Here is a 16804-nt window from a genome sequence, read left to right as displayed (position 1 = left end):
GCCAGTGTCCTCGCTGGGGCCTCCCGGCGAGGCGGCGGGCTGCCACTTTTTCCGCACCTCCCGTCCCGGGGCTCTCCGGCAGGGCCGGCCGCGGCCCGGGAGCGGCCTTTCCGACACCTCTGGGCAAGGCTGGGCGGGCCGGCCGACGCTCTTCTGGGCATGAAGGGTCGGGCCGGCCACTTTCCTTGAGCCGCTTCGGAGCGGGGCTTGTCCAGACCCCAGGGGGAATCGCTCCGGAGGCTTGGGCTCCACCCTGCAGGAATTGCCGTATTGTATGGACAATATATGGCTGTACTGATTTCTGGCAGCTGGAGCTGAGCTCCAGACCACCCTCCCCCTATAAATAGGCAAACCAGGGAGTGGGGGTTAAGGTCCAAAACGCTCTCATTGAAATACGCACGTTTTGGGCCCAACCTGTCCCGGGGCAAAGCCCTCTCAGAGGCCTTGGGTGGGCCGGCGAGCCGATGGACGCCATGCCTGAAGCGCCCGGCCCGCTCTCCGCGGGCAACCCCGGACATCCGAACCTCTCGGACCAGGTTTTCCGAAAAAGGCGATTCACCGCGCCGCACCACGCAACCCGCCGGCATGGAGCCGTTTTCGCCCGGGGAAGCATGTCGGAAATGCACGGCTTTAGAGGGTCCGCGTGCGGCTGCGGCGGGTTTTTTTTCCCGAGGACGGCAATTCGCCGCGGAGACACCCTCCCCCCTATAAAAAGGCAAACCAGGGAGTGGGGGTTAAGGTTCAAAACGCTCTCATTAAAATACGCACGTTTCGGGCCCAACAGACCCCGACGAGAGACGCTCTCGAGAGCCGGGGTGCCTCGCCGACGGGTTGGCAAGTGGGGACGAGTCGGTTTTTGCGCCCGAGTCGGGTCGAAACCGGAGATCCGACCTTTCGCGCACCACCAAGTCCGGGGAAGAAATCTTCAGCGGGCGCCCACGCAACGCCGCCCGTCCGACACCCACAGCGGGACCGGCGCCGCCCGCTGCGAGACTCCGCCCTTGGGCCCGAGGCCCCGGTCCCTACCCGCCCGCTGGCACGTGGCGCCACTCCCATTAGAGCCCTCTTGCAGGGTGCACCTCCGGCCCCGGATTTCAAATCAGGTTTGGGCGGCCGGATAAGCCTCGCAGCCCGGCAGCGTATCCCCGGCTCTCGCCGGTGGGGCCGAGTCAGTTTTTGCACCCGAGTCGAAGCGTAACTGGAGATGAGCCATTTCGCGGTCAAGGAAGTCCGAGGAAGAAATCTTTAGCGGGCACCCACGTAACGCTCCCCGTCCGGCACCCACGGCGGGACCGACGCCGCCCGCTGCCAGATGCCGCACTCGGGCTGGAAGCCATGGTTTTTCCGTGCCGAACAGCTGATCGCGCGATGGCATTGGCAACTCCCCGAGAGCCCTCCTGCGGGACACACTATTAAACGTGGATTTCAAGTCAGTTTGGGGCGGCCGTGTCAGACATGCAGCCCAGCAGCCAATCCTCGGCCTCAGGGAAAGCGCTCGTTTACTCCGCCGTCAGTTCCTCTGCCGAGTCCGAGTGCCGCCGGGCCCGCCGCTGGTCCTCCCAGGTCTCCTCCTCCAAGGCCGGTCCGCCCGAGGGCCACCGGGCGGCGCCGGCCGGCCCTCCGCGCTCGACCTCCTCCCCCCGCTGCTGGACCCCACCACCCCTCTCCCAGAAGCCGCTCCCGCAGCAGCGACGTCGTCCGACCCTGCCCGCCAGGATCGGCCCGTCTGCGGCGCGGGCAAATCCCTCAGATCGAAAGCTTTAGTTTTAGCAGATCACAGCAAAGCGGCTGCTCTACTGGGCACGACACCCCAATCCATACCCAAGTCGTCTGTAAGTGATCTGGCGTCCCTCTCGAGACGGCGGTTCGGCTTGCGCCGGAGTTCCCGGCCCCCGGGCAGGGGCCGCGGGCGGAGTCGGCCCGGCCCCCCTCCAGGCAAGAGCGGGTGGGCGCTGACGCGGGCCGCGCACCGGCAGAGATTTCGACTTAGAGGCGTTTAGCCGTAATCTCTCGGGTGGTAGTCTCGCACCACCGGCCTCTCGACCGAGCGCCTGAACCAGGGGTCCGAATCTGCGGTTCCTCTCGTACTGAGCAGGATTGCCGTGACGGCGACCTCTCATCAGTAGGGTAAAACTACCTGTCTCACGGCGGTCCAAAGCCAGCTCACGTTCCCCATTGGTGGGTGAACAATCCAACGCTTCGCAATGATAGGAAGAGCCGACATCGAAGGATCAAACAGCAACATCGCTATGAACGCTTGGCTGCCACTACCCCGTTATCACTGTGGTAACATTTCTGATACCTCTCGCTTCAAACTGCGAAGCTCAAAAGGATCGATAGGCCACGCTTTCACGGTCTGTATTCATGCTGAAAATCAGATTCAAACGAGCTTTTGCCCTTTTGCTCCGCGCGAGGATTCTGTCCTCGCTGAGCTCGCCTTAGGACACCTGCGTTACCCTTTGACAGATGTACCGCCCAGTTAAAGTCCCCGACTGAAGCTGTCGCCGGAGCGGGTGGCGGCCGGCCGCGTAGCGCCGGAAGACTGGGCCCGCACCCCGCCTCACCGGCTAAGTAAAGAAACCACGAGAGTAGTGGCATTTCAGCGTCGGGCCTAGGGCCCTCCCACCTATCCCACACCCCTCCGTGTCTCTTCACAAGGTCAGACTAGAGTCAAGCTGATTCTGCCAAGCCCGTTCCCTTGGCTGTGGTTTCGCTAGATAAATAGGGACAGTGGGAATCTCGTTAATCCATTCATGCGCGTCATTAATTAGATGACGAGGCATTTGGCTACCTTAAGAGAGTCATAGTTACTCCCGCCGTTTACCCGCACTTCGCTGAATTTCTTCACTTTGACATTCAGAGCACTGGGCAGAAATCACATCGCGGCAGCGCCCCGGCTGCAGACGTCGCGATGCTCTGTTTTTCATTAGACAGTCGGATTCCCCTGGTCCGTACCAGTTCTGAGCCGGCTGCTGGGCGCCGGCCGAAGCGGCCGCAGCGAGGACTGTCCACGAGGCGGGCCCCAGGCCGGTCCGGGCTCGCCCAGCGCCCTAGCTCCGGACCAGCCGATTCCAGGGATCCCGCACCTTAGCAAGAAAAGGAAACTCTTCCCGGGTCCCCGACCGGCGTCTGGGGCTCGCTTGCTTCGCAGATCGGACCGCCAAGGAGGACGGAGGGCTCCGCCTGCGGGTTTGGGAATATTGACCCGATTCCGTTTCGCCCGGGGGGCGAGGCCCCGGCCCCGCGAGGAGGGGGGCGCCCGCCTCCGCTGGGAGCGGAACCTCCCTGGGGCTTAGGATCGACTGACCCATGTACAACTGCTGATCGCATGCAAGCCTTCTCCGCCACTCGGCCCTCGAGCATCTCACTCCAATATTTGCTACTACCACCAAGATCTGCGCCCGCGGCGGCTCCACGCGGCCTGGCGGCCGGCGCTTCGACGCGCACCGCGGCGGCCCTCCTACTCGTCGGGGCGTACCACCCGGCCGGCGGTCCCACTAGCTCTCTGCCCCGACGGCCAGGTGTGGGCGGCACTCTCAGTGCCATTCATTTTCAGGGCTAGTCGACTTCCATGGCCACCGGCCTGCTGCCCGTATTAAGCAACGCCTTTTCTGGGCTCTGATGAGCGTCGGCCCCAAATGCGGCGCCCCAACCCGGCGGGTCCTCTCGCCCGACCTGAGGTCGATGGGTTCGCAATAGGCCTCGGCCTCTCACTCTCTCTCTCGCCTCTCAGGGCCCGCCCGGCGCCTCGGCGGCTGCCAGGAAGGAGGGCTTCCCTCCGCGGCCTTCTCTTCTCTCTCTCGGCGCTGGGCGCCCGCTCCCTCTCCGGCGGTCCACTCGGAGATCTGCCACGGGGCCGGCGGCACTCGGTCCCCGTTGGCCGGGTCCGGGCCTCCCCTTTTTCTTTCTCGGCCTGCCCTGCCTGCCTGGCCTCCTTTCCGGCGCGCTCCCTCGAGGCCGCCTGTGTCTTTCTTGTTCGGTTTGGGGGCACGACCGGCGCTCGTTTGTGGGGCGGATACTCAGCGCCGACCTCCCCCGGGGAACGATTCGCCCGGCCGGTGCCCCTCGTCTACCTGCCTGCCTTGCCCGCAGATCTCCCATATCATCCTCGCCAGAGAGCGGGGGGAACCCGCGCCGCAACCTACCGGTCTCTTTGCACTCCCCTTGTTGCCGCCTGCAGCCAGTGTCCTCGCTGGGGCCTCCCGGCGGGGCGGCGGGCAGCCACTTTTTCCGCACCTCCCGTCCCGGGGCTCTCCGGCAGGGCCGGCCGCGGCCCGGGAGCGGCCTTTCCGACACCTCTGGGCAAGGCCGGGCGGGCCGGCCGACGCTCTTCTGGGCATGAAGGGTCAGGCCGGCCGCGCAGAGAAACGCCGTTAATGGAGCGCCCGGAGGGCCTCCCGGCGGGACGGCGAGCAGCCACTTTCCTTGAGCCGCTCCGGAGCGGGGCTTGTCCAGACCCCAGGGGGAATCGCTCCGGAGGCTTGGGTTCACCCTGCAGGAATTGCCGTATTGTATGGACAATATATGGCTGTACTGATTTCTGGCAGCTGGAGCTGAGCTCCAGACCACCCTCCCCCTATAAATAGGCAAACCAGGGAGTGGGGGTTAAGGTCCAAAACGCTCTCATTGAAATACGCACGTTTTGGGCCAACCTGTCCCGGGGCAAGCCCTCTCAGAGGCCTTGGGTGAGCCGGCGAGCCGATGGACGCCATGCCTGAAGCGCCCGGCCCGCTCTCCGCGGGCAACCCCGGACATCCGAACCTCTCGGACCAGGTTTTCCGAAAAAGGCGATTCACCGCGCCGCACAACGCAACCCGCCGGCATGGAGCCGTTTTCGCCCGGGGAAGCATGTCGGAAATGCACGGCTTTAGAGGGTCCGCGTGCGGCTGCGGCGGGTTTTTTTCCCCAGGACGGTAATTCGCCGCGCAGACACCCTCCCCCCTATAAAAAGGCAAACCAGGGAGTGGGGGTTAAGGTTCAAAACGCTCTCATTAAAATACGCACGTTTCGGGCCAAACAGACCCCGACGAGAGACGCTCTCGAGAGCCGGGGTGCCTCGCCGACGCGTTTGCAAATGGGGACGAGTCGGTTTTTGCGCCCGAGTCGGGTTGAAACCGGAGATCCGACCTTTCGCGCACCACCAAGTCCGGGGAAGAAATCTTCAGCGGGCGCCCACGCAACGCCGCCCGTCCGACACCCACAGCGGGACCGGCGCCGCCCGCTGCGAGACTCCGCCCTTGGGCCCGAGGCCCCGGTCCCTACCCGCCCGCTGGCACGTGGCGCCACTCCCATTAGAGCCCTCCTGGAGGGTGCACCTCCGGCCCCGGATTTCAAATCAGGTTTTGGGCGGCCGGATAAGCCTCGCAGCCCGGCAGCGTATCCCCGGCTCTCGCCGGTGGGGCCGAGTCAGTTTTTGCGCCCGAGTCGAAGCGTAACTGGAGATGAGCCCTTTCGCGGTCAAGGAAGTCCGAGCAAGAAATCTTTAGCGGGCACCCACGTAACGCTCCCCGTCCGGCACCCACGGCGGGACCGACGCCGCCCGCTGCCAGATGCCGCACTCGGGCTGGAAGCCATGGTTTTCCGTGCCGAACAGCTGATCGCGCGATGGCATTGGGACCGACTTGGCAACTCCCCGAGAGCCCTCCTGCGGGACACACTATTAAACGTGGATTTCAAGTCAGTTTGGGGCGGCCGTGTCAGACATGCAGCCCAGCAGCCAATCCTCGGCCTCAGGGAAAGCGCTCGTTTACTCCGCCGTCAGTTCCTCTGCCGAGTCCGAGTGCCGCCGGGCCCGCCGCTGGTACTCCCCGGTCTCCTCCTCCAAGGCCGGTCCGCCCGAGGGCCACCGGGCGGCGCCGGCCGGCCCTCCGCGCTCGACCTCCTCCCCCCGCTGCTGGACCCCACCACCCCTCTCCCAGAAGCCGCTCCCGCAGCAGCGACGTCGTCCGACCCGGCCCGCCAGGATCGGCCCGTCTGCGGCGCGCGCAAATCCCTCGGATCGAAAGCTTTAGTTTTAGCAGATCACAGCAAGCGGCTGCTCTACTGGGCACGACACCCCAATCCATACCCAAGTCGTCTGCAAGTGATCTGGCGTCCCTCTCGAGACGGCGGTTCGGCTTGCGCCGGAGTTCCCGGCCCCCGGGCAAGGGGCCGTGGGCGGAGTCGGCCCGGCCCCCCTCCAGGCAAGAGCGGGTGGGCGCTGACGCGGGCCGCGCACCGGCAGAGATATCGACTTAGAGGCGTTTAGCCGTAATCTCTCGGGTGGTAGTCTCGCACCACCGGCCTCTCGACCGAGCGCCTGAACCAGGGGTCCGAATCTGCGGTTCCTCTCGTACTGAGCAGGATTGCCGTGACGGCGACCTCTCATCAGTAGGGTAAAACTACCTGTCTCACGGCGGTCCAAAGCCAGCTCACGTTCCCCATTGGTGGGTGAACAATCCAACGCTTCGCAATGATAGGAAGAGCCGACATCGAAGGATCAAACAGCAACATCGCTATGAACGCTTGGCTGCAACTACCCAGTTATCACTGTGGTAACATTTCTGATACCTCTCGCTTCAAACTGCGAAGCTCAAAAGGATCGATAGACCACGCTTTCACGGTCTGTATTCATGCTGAAAATCAGATTCAAACGAGCTTTTGCCCTTTTGCTCCGCGCGAGGTTTCTGTCCTCGCTGAGCTCGCCTTAGGACACCTGCGTTACCCTTTGACAGATGTACCGCCCAGTTAAACTCCCCGACTGAAGCTGTCGCCGGAGCGGGTGGCGGCCGGCCGCGTAGCGCCAGAAGACTGGGCCAGCTCCCCGCCTCACCGGCTAAGTAAAGAAACCACGAGAGTAGTGGCATTTCAGCGTCGGGCCTGGGGCCCTCCCACCTATCCCACACCCCCCGTGTCTCTTCACAAGGTCAGACTAGAGTCAAGCTGATTCTGCCAAGCCCGTTCCCTTGGCTGTGGTTTCGCTAGATAGATAGGGACAGTGGGAATCTCGTTAATCCATTCATGCGCGTCATTAATTAGATGACGAGGCATTTGGCTACCTTAAGAGAGTCATAGTTACTCCCGCCGTTTACCCGCACTTCGCTGAATTTCTTCACTTTGACATTCAGAGCACTGGGCAGAAATCACATCGCGTCAGCGCCCCGGCTGCAGACGTCGCGATGCTCTGTTTTTCATTAGACAGTCGGATTCCCCTGGTCCGTACCAGTTCTGAGCCGGCTGCTGGGCGCCGGCCGAAGCGGCCGCAGCGAGGACTGTCCACAAGGCGGGCCCCAGGCCGGTCCGGGCTCGCCCAGCGCCCTAGCTCCGGACCAGCCGATTCCAGGGATCCCGCCCCTTAGCAAGAAAAGGAAACTCTTCCCGGGTCCCCGACCGGCGTCTGGGGTTCGCCTGCTTCGCAGATCGGACCGCCAAGGAGGACGGGGGGCTCCGCCTGCGGGTTTGGGAATATTGACCCGATTCCGTTTCGCCCGGGGGGCGAGGCCACGGCCCCGCAAGGAGGGGGGCGCCCGCCTCCGCTGGGAGCGGAACCTCCCTGGGGCTTAGGATCGACTGACCCATGTACAACTGCTGATCGCATGCAAGCCTTCTCCGCCACTCGGCCCTCGAGCATCTCACTCCAATATTTGCTACTACCACAAAGATCTGCGCCCGCGGCGGCTCCACGCGGCCTGGCGGCCGGCGCTTCGACGCGCACCGCGGCGGCCCTCCTACTCGTCGGGGCGTACCACCCGGCCGGCGGTCCCACTCGCTCTCTGCCCCGACGGCCAGGTGTGGGCGGCACTCTCAGTGCCATTCATTTTCAGGGCTAGTCGACTTCCATGGCCACCGGCCTGCTGCCCGTATTAAGCAACGCCTTTTCTGGGCTCTGATGAGCGTCGGCCCCAAATGCGGCGCCCCAACCCGGCGGGTCCTCTCGCCCGACCTGAGGTCGATGGGTTCGCAATAGGCCTCGGCCTCTCACTCTCTCTCTCGCCTCTCAGGGCCCGCCCGGCGCCTCGGCGGCTGCCAGGAAGGAGGGCTTCCCTCCGCAGCCTTCTCTTCTCTCTCTCGGCGCTGAGCGCCCGCTCCCTCTCGGCGGTCCACTCGGAGATCTGCCACGGGGGCCGGCGGCACTCGGTCCCCGTTGGCCGGGTCCCGGCCCTCCCCTTTTTCTTTCTCGGCTGACCTGCCTGCCTGGCCTCCTTTCCGGCGCGCTCCCTCGAGGCCGCCTGTGTCTTTCTTGTTCGGTTTGGGGCCACGACCGGCGCTCGTTTGTGGGGCGGATACTCAGCGCCGACCTCCCCCGGGGAACGACCCGCCCGGCCGGTGCCCCTCGCCTACCTGCCTGCCTTGCCCGCAGATCTCCCGTATCATCCTCGCCAGAGAGCGGGGGAAACTCGCGCCGCAACCTACCGGTCTCTTTGGACTCCCCTTGTTGCCGCCTGCAGCCAGTGTCCTCGCTGGGGCCTCCCGGCGGGGCGGCGGGCTGCCACTTTTTCCGCACCTCCCGTCCCGGGGCTCTCCGGCAGGGCCGGCCGCGGCCCGGGAGCGGCCTTTCCGACACCTTAGGGCAAGGCCGGGCGGGCCGGCCGACGCTCTTCTGGGCATGAAGGGTCGGGCCGGCCGCGCAGAGAAACGCCGTTAACGGAGCGCCCGGAGGGCCTCCCAGCGGGACGGCGAGCAGCCACTTTCCTTGAGCCGCTACGGAGCGGGGCTTGTCCAGACCCCAGGGGGAATCGCTCCGGAGGCTTGGGCTCCACCCTGCAGGAATTGCCGTATTGTATGGACAATATATGGCTGTACTGATTTCTGGCAGCTGGAGCTGAGCTCCAGACCACCCTCCCCCTATAAATAGGCAAACCAGGGAGTGGGGGATTAAGGTCCATAACGCTCTCATTGAACTACGCACGTTTTGGGCCCAACCTGTCCCGGGGCAAACCCCTCTCAGAGGCCTTGGGTGGGCCGGCGAGCCGATGGACGCCATGCCTGAAGCGCCCGGCCCGCTCTCCGCGGGCAACCCCCGGACATCCGAACCTCTCGGACAGGTTTTCCGAAAAAGGCGATTCACCGCGCCGCACAACGCAACCCGCCGGCATGGAGCCGTTTTCGCCCGGGGAAGCATGTCGGAAATGCACGGCTTTAGAGGGTCCGCGTGCGGCTGCGGCGGGTTTTTTTTCCCCAGGACGGCAATTCGCCGCGGAGACACCCTCCCCCCAATAAAAAGGCAAACCAGGGAGTGGGGGTTAAGGTTCAAAACGCTCTCATTAAAATACGCACGTTTCGGGCCCAACAGACCCCGACGAGAGACGCTCTCGAGAGCCGGGGTGCCTCGCCGACGCGTTTGCAAATGGGGACGAGTCGGTTTTTGCGCCCGAGTCGGGTCGAAACCGGAGATCCGACCTTTCGCGCACCACCAAGTCCGGGGAAGAAATCTTCAGCGGGCGCCCACGCAACGCCGCCCGTCCGACACCCACAGCGGGACCGGCGCCGCCCGTTGCGAGACTCCGCCCTTGGGCCCGAGGCCCCGGTCCCTACCCGCCCGCTGGCACGTGGCGCCACTCCCATTAGAGCCCTCCTGGAGGGTGCACCTCCGGCCCCGGATTTCAAATCAGGTTTTGGGCGGCCGGATAAGCCTCGCGGCCCGGCAGCGTATCCCCGGCTCTCGCCGGTGGGGCCGAGTCAGTTTTTGCGCCCGAGTCGAAGCGTAACTGGAGATGAGCCCTTTCGCGGTCAAGGAAGTCCGAGGAAGAAATCTTTAGCGGGCACCCACGTAACGCTCCCCGTCCGGCACCCACGGCGGGACCGACGCCGCCCGATGCCAGATGCCGCACTCGGGCTGGAAGCCATGGTTTTTCCGTGCCGAACAGCTGATCGCGCGATGGCATTGGCAACTCCCCGAGAGCCCTCCTGCGGGACACACTATTAAACGTAGATTTCAAGTCAGTTTGGGGCGGCCGTGTCAGACATGCAGCCCAGCAGCCAATCCTCGGCCTCAGGGAAAGCGCTCGTTTACTCCGCCGTCAGTTCCTCTGCCGAGTCCGAGTGCCGCCGGGCCCGCCGCTGGTCCTCCCAGGTCTCCTCCTCCAAGGCCGGTCCGCCCGAGGGCCACCGGGCGGCGCCGGCCGGCCCTCCGCGCTCGACCTCCTCCCCCCGCTGCTGGACCCCACCACCCCTCTCCCAGAAGCCGCTCCCGCAGCAGCGACGTCGTCCGACCCTGCCCGCCAGGATCGGCCCGTCTGCGGCGCGCAAATCCCTCAGATCGAAAGCTTTAGTTTTAGCAGATCACAGCAAAGCGGCTGCTCTACTGGGCACGACACCCCAATCCATACCCAAGTCGTCTGCAAGTGATCTGGCGTCCCTCTCGAGACGGCGGTTCGGCTTGCGCCGGAGTTCCCGGCCCCCGGGCAGGGGCCGTGGGCGGAGTCGGCCCGGCCCCCCTCCAGGCAAGAGCGGGTGGGCGCTGACGCGGGCCGCGCACCGGCAGAGATTTCGACTTAGAGGCGTTTAGCCGTAATCTCTCGGTTGGTAGTCTCGCACCACCGGCCTCTCGACCGAGCGCCTGAACCAGGGGTCCGAATCTGCGGTTCCTCTCGTACTGAGCAGGATTGCCGTGACGGCGACCTCTCATCAGTAGGGGTAAAACTACCTGTCTCACGGCGGTCCAAAGCCAGCTCACGTTCCCCATTGGTGGGTGAACAATCCAACGCTTCGCAATGATAGGAAGAGCCGACATCGAAGGATCAAACAGCAACATCGCTATGAACGCTTGGCTGCAACTACCCAGTTATCACTGTGGTAACATTTCTGATACCTCTCGCTTCAAACTGCGAAGCTCAAAAGGATCGATAGACCACGCTTTCACGGTCTGTATTCATGCTAAAAATCAGATTCAAACGAGCTTTTGCCCTTTTGCTCCGCGCGAGGTTTCCGTCCTCGCTGAGCTCGCCTTAGGACACCTGCGTTACCCTTTGACAGATGTACCGCCCCAGTCAAACCCCCCGACTGAAGCTGTCGCCGGAGCGGGTGGCGGCCGGCCGCGTAGCGCCAGAAGACTGGGCCCGCTCCCCGCCTCACCGGCTAAGTAAAGAAACCACGAGAGTAGTGGCATTTCAGCGTCGGGCCTGGGGCCCTCCCACCTATCCCACACCCCTCCGTGTCTCTTCACAAGGTCAGCAAGAAAAGGAAACTCTTCCCGGGTCCCCGACCGGCGTCTGGGGCTCGCTTGCTTCGCAGATCGGACCGCCAAGGAGGACGGAGGGCTCCGCCTGCGGGTTTGGGAATATTGACCCGATTCCGTTTCGCCCGGGGGGCGAGGCCCCGGCCCCGCGAGGAGGGGGGCGCCCGCCTCCGCTGGGAGCGGAACCTCCCTGGGGCTTAGGATCGACTGACCCATGTACAACTGCTGATCGCATGCAAGCCTTCTCCGCCACTCGGCCCTCGAGGATCTCACTACAATATTTGCTACTACCACCAAGATCTGCGCCCGCGGCGGCTCCACGCGGCCTGGCGGCCGGCGCTTCGACGCCCACCGCGGCGGCCCTCCTACTCGTCGGGGCGTACCAACCGGCCGGCGGTCCCACTCGCTCTCTGCCCCGACGGCCAGGTGTGGGCGGCACTCTCAGTGCCATTCATTTTCAGGGCTAGTCGACTTCCATGGCCACCGGCCTGCTGCCCGTATTAAGCTACGCCTTTTCTGGGCTCTGATGAGCGTCGGCCCCAAATGCGGCGCCCCAACCCGGCGGGTCCTCTCGCCCGACCTGAGGTCGATGGGTTCGCAATAGGCCTCGGCCTCTCACTCTCTCTCTCGCCTCTCAGGGCCCGCCCGGCGCCTCGGCGGCTGCCAGGAAGGAGGGCTTCCCTCCGCGGCCCTCTCTTCTCTCTCTCGGCGCTGAGCGCCCGCTCCCTCTCCGGCGGTCCACTCGGAGATCTGCCACGGGGCCGGCGGCCCTCGGTCCCCGTTGGCCGGGTCCGGGCCTCCCCTTTTTCTTTCTCGGCCTGCCCTGCTTGCCTGGCCTCCTTTCCGGCGCGCTCCCTCGAGGCCGCCTGTGTCTTTCTTGTTCGGTTTGGGGCCACGACCGGCGCTCGTTTGTGGGGCGGATACTCAGCGCCGACCTCCCCCGGGGAACGACCCGCCCGGCCGGTGCCCCTCGCCTACCTGCCTGCCTTGCCCGCAGATCTCCCATTTCATCTTCGCCAGAGAGCGGGGGGAACCCGCGCCGCAACCTACCGGTCTCTTTGCACTCCCCTTGTTGCCGCCTGCAGCCAGTGTCCTCGCTGGGGCCTCCCGGCGGGGCGGCGGGCAGCCACTTTTTCCGCACCTCCCGTCCCGGGGCTCTCCGGCAGGGCCGGCCGCGGCCCGGGAGCGGCCTTTCCGACACCTCTGGGCAAGGCCGGGCGGGCCGGCCGACGCTCTTCTGGGCATGAAGGGTCAGGCCGGCCCCGCAGAGAAACGCCGTTAACGGAGCGCCCGGAGGGCCTCCCGGCGGGACGGCGAGCAGCCACTTTCCTTGAGCCGCTCCGGAGCGGGGCTTGTCCAGACCCCCAGGGGGAATCGCTCCGGAGGCTTGGGTTCACCCTGCAGGAATTGCCGTATTGTATGGACAATATATGGCTGTACTGATTTCTGGCAGCTGGAGCTGAGCTCCAGACCACCCTCCCCCTATAAATAGGCAAACCAGGGAGTGGGGGTTAAGGTCCAAAACGCTCTCATTGAAATACGCACGTTTTGGGCCCAACCTGTCCCGGGGCAAAGCCCTCTCAGAGGCCTTGGGTGAGCCGGCGAGCCGATGGACGCCATGCCTGAAGCGCCCGGCCCGCTCTCCGCGGGCAACCCCGGACATCCGAACCTCTCGGACCAGGTTTTCCGAAAAAGGCGATTCACCGCGCCGCACAACGCAACCCGCCGGCATGGAGCCGTTTTCGCCCGGGGAAGCATGTCGGAAATGCACGGCTTTAGAGGGTCTGCGTGCGGCTGCGGCGGGTTTTTTTCCCCAGGACGGTAATTCGCCGCGCAGACACCCTCCCCCCTATAAAAAGGCAAACCAGGGAGTGGGGGTTAAGGTTCAAAACGCTCTCATTAAAATACGCACGTTTTGGGCCCAACAGACCCCGACGAGAGACGCTCTCGAGAGCCGGGGTGCCTCGCCGACGCGTTTGCAAATGGGGACGAGTCGGTTTTTGCGCCCGAGTCGGGTCGAAACCGGAGATCCGACCTTTCGCGCACCACCAAGTCCGGGGAAGAAATCTTCAGCGGGCGCCCACGCAACGCCGCCCGTCCGACACCCACAGCGGGACCGGCGCCGCCCGCTGCGAGACTCCGCCCTTGGGCCCGAGGCCCCGGTCCCTACCCGCCCGCTGGCACGTGGCGCCACTCCCATTAGAGCCCTCCTGGAGGGTGCACCTCCGGCCCCGGATTTCAAATCAGGTTTTGGGCGGCCGGATAAGCCTCGCGGCCCGGCAGCGTATCCCCGGCTCTCGCCGGTGGGGCCGAGTCAGTTTTTGCGCCCGAGTCGAAGCGTAACTGGAGATGAGCCCTTTCGCGGTCAAGGAAGTCCGAGGAAGAAATCTTTAGCGGGCACCCACGTAACGCTCCCCGTCCGGCACCCACGGCGGGACCGACGCCGCCCGATGCCAGATGCCGCACTCGGGCTGGAAGCCCATGGTTTTTCCGTGCCGAACAGCTGATCGCGCGATGGCAATTGGGACCGACTTGGCAACTCCCCGAGAGCCCTCCTGCGGGATACACTATAAACGTGGATTTCAAGTCAGTTTGGGGCGGCCGTGTCAGACATGCAGCCCAGCAGCCAATCCTCGGCCTCAGGGAAAGCGCTCGTTTACTCCGCCGTCAGTTCCTCTGCGAGTCCGAGTGCCGCCGGGCCCGCCGCTGGTACTCCCCGGTCTCCTCCTCCAAGGCCGGTCCGCCCGAGGGCCACCGGGCGGCGCCTGCCGGCCCTCCGCGCTCGACCTCTTCCCCCCGCTGCTGGACCCCACCACCCCTCTCCCAGAAGCCGCTCCCGCAGCAGCGACGTCGTCCGACCCGGCCCGCCAGGATCGGCCCGTCTGCGGCGCGCGCAAATCCCTCGGATCGAAAGCTTTAGTTTTAGCAGATCACAGCAAGCGGCTGCTCTACTGGGCACGACACCCCAATCCATACCCAAGTCGTCTGCAAGTGATCTGGCGTCCCTCTCGAGACGGCGGTTCGGCTTGCGCCGGAGTTCCCGGCCCCCGGGCAGGGGCCGTGGGCGGAGTCGGCCCGGCCCCCCTCCAGGCAAGAGCGGGTGGGCGCTGACGCGGGCCACGCACCGGCAGAGATTTCGACTTAGAGGCGTTTAGCCGTAATCTCTCGGGTGGTAGTCTCGCACCACCGGCCTCTCGACCGAGCGCCTGAACCAGGGGTCCGAATCTGCGGTTCCTCTCGTACTGAGCAGGATTGCCGTGACGGCGACCTCTCATCAGTAGGGTAAAACTACCTGTCTCACGGCGGTCCAAAGCCAGCTCACGTTCCCCATTGGTGGGTGAACAATCCAACGCTTCGCAATGATAGGAAGAGCCGACATCGAAGGATCAAACAGCAACATCGCTATGAACGCTTGGCTGCCACTACCCAGTTATCACTGTGGTAACATTTCTGATTCCTCTCGCTTCAAACTGCGAAGCTCAAAAGGATCGATAGGCCACGCTTTCACGGTCTGTATTCATGCTGAAAATCAGATTCAAACGAGCTTTTGCCCTTTTGCTCCGCGCGAGGATTCCGTCCTCGCTGAGCTCGCCTTAGGACACCTGCGTTACCCTTTGACAGATGTACCGCCCAGTTAAAGTCCCCGACTGAAGCTGTCGCCGGAGCGGGTGGCGGCCGGCCGCGTAGCGCCGGAAGACTGGGCCCGCTCCCCGCCTCACCGGCTAAGTAAAGAAACCACGAGAGTAGTGGCATTTCAGCGTCGGGCCTAGGGCCCTCCCACCTATCCCACACCCCTCCGTGTCTCTTCACAAGGTCAGACTAGAGTCAAGCTGATTCTGCCAAGCCCGTTCCCTTGGCTGTGGTTTCGCTAGATAGATAGGGACAGTGGGAATCTCGTTAATCCATTCATGCGCGTCATTAATTAGATGACGAGGCATTTGGCTACCTTAAGAGAGTCATAGTTACTCCCGCCGTTTACCCGCACTTCGCTGAATTTCTTCACTTTGACATTCAGAGCACTGGGCAGAAATCACATCGCGACAGCGCCCCGGCTGCAGACTTGGCGATGCTCTGTTTTTCATTAGACAATCGGATTCCCCTGGTCCGTACCAGTTCTGAGCCGGCTGCTGGGCGCCGGCCGAAGCGGCCGCAGCGAGGACTGTCCACAAGGCGGGCCCCAGGCCGGTCCGGGCTCGCCCAGCGCCCTAGCTCCGGACCAGCCGATTCCAGGGATCCCGCCCCTTAGCAAGAAAAGGAAACTCTTCCCGGGTCCCCGACCGGCGTCTGGGGTTCGCCTGCTTCGCAGATCGGACCGCCAAGGAGGACGGGGGGCTCCGCCTGCGGGTTTGGGAATATTGACCCGATTCCGTTTCGCCCGGGGGGCGAGGCCACGGCCCCGCAAGGAGGGGGGCGCCCGCCTCCGCTGGGAGCGGAACCTCCCTGGGGCTTAGGATCGACTGACCCATGTACAACTGCTGATCGCATGCAAGCCTTCTCCGCCACTCGGCCCTCGAGCATCTCACTCCAATATTTGCTACTACCACAAAGATCTGCGCCCGCGGCGGCTCCACGCGGCCTGGCGGCCGGCGCTTCGACGCGCACCGCGGCGGCCCTCCTACTCGTCGGGGCGTACCACCCGGCCGGCGGTCCCACTCGCTCTCTGCCCCGACGGCCAGGTGTGGGCGGCACTCTCAGTGCCATTCATTTTCAGGGCTAGTCGACTTCCATGGCCACCGGCCTGCTGCCCGTATTAAGCAACGCCTTTTCTGGGCTCTGATGAGCGTCGGCCCCAAATGCGGCGCCCCAACCCGGCGGGTCCTCTCGCCCGACCTGAGGTCGATGGGTTCGCAATAGGCCTCGGCCTCTCACTCTCTCTCTCGCCTCTCAGGGCCCGCCCGGCGCCTCGGCGGCTGCCAGGAAGGAGGGCTTCCCTCCGCAGCCTTCTCTTCTCTCTCTCGGCGCTGAGCGCCCGCTCCCTCTCCGGCGGTCCACTCGGAGATCTGCCACGGGGCCGGCGGCACTCGGTCCCCGTTGGCCGGGTCCCGGCCTCCCCTTTTTCTTTCTCGGCCTGCCCTGCCTGCCTGGCCTCCTTTCCGGCGCGCTCCCTCGAGGCCGCCTGTGTCTTTCTTGTTCGGTTTGGGGCCACGACCGGCGCTCGTTTGTGGGGCGGATACTCAGCGCCGACCTCCCCCGGGGAACGACCCGCCCGGCCGGTGCCCCTCGCCTACCTGCCTGCCTTGCCCGCAGATCTCCCGTATCATCCTCGCCAGAGAGCGGGGGAAACTCGCGCCGCAACCTACCGGTCTCTTTGGACTCCCCTTGTTGCCGCCTGCAGCCAGTGTCCTCGCTGGGGCCTCCCGGCGGGGCGGCGGGCTGCCACTTTTTCCGCACCTCCCGTCCCGGGGCTCTCCGGCAGGGCCGGCCGCGGCCCGGGAGCGGCCTTTCCGACACCTTAGGGCAAGGCCGGGCGGGCCGGCCGACGCTCTTCTGGGCATGAAGGGTCGGGCCGGCCGCGCAGAGAAACGCCGTTAACGGAGCGCCCGGAGGGCCTCCCAGCGGGACGGCGAGCAGCCACTTTCCTTGAGCCGCTACGGAGCGGGGCTTGTCCAGACCCCCAGGGGGAATCGCTCCGGAGGCTTGGGCTCCACC

General features: G+C 64.9%; 4 pseudogenes; all 4 read right to left on the bottom strand.

Moving 5' to 3' along the window:
• Positions 1-1739: 1739 nt before the first annotated feature.
• Positions 1740-3094, bottom strand: LOC147795194 (large subunit ribosomal RNA; annotated as a pseudogene).
• Positions 3095-5986: 2892 nt separating this feature from the next.
• LOC147795193 (large subunit ribosomal RNA) lies at positions 5987-7343 on the bottom strand (annotated as a pseudogene).
• Positions 7344-10225: 2882 nt separating this feature from the next.
• On the bottom strand, positions 10226-11189 carry LOC147795192 (large subunit ribosomal RNA; annotated as a pseudogene; the record flags this gene model as incomplete).
• Positions 11190-14050: 2861 nt separating this feature from the next.
• On the bottom strand, positions 14051-15407 carry LOC147795191 (large subunit ribosomal RNA; annotated as a pseudogene).
• Positions 15408-16804: the final 1397 nt, after the last annotated feature.

The sequence above is a fragment of the Acanthaster planci genome, unplaced genomic scaffold, assembly GCF_054643075.1.
Source record: "Acanthaster planci isolate LZ-2023a unplaced genomic scaffold, COTS_SCS Contig131, whole genome shotgun sequence".
In the NCBI taxonomy this organism is placed as follows: Eukaryota; Metazoa; Echinodermata; class Asteroidea; order Valvatida; family Acanthasteridae; genus Acanthaster; species Acanthaster planci.
The sequence above is the reverse complement of the archived record's forward strand: the minus strand, read 5'-3'. Positions and strand labels throughout refer to the sequence as shown.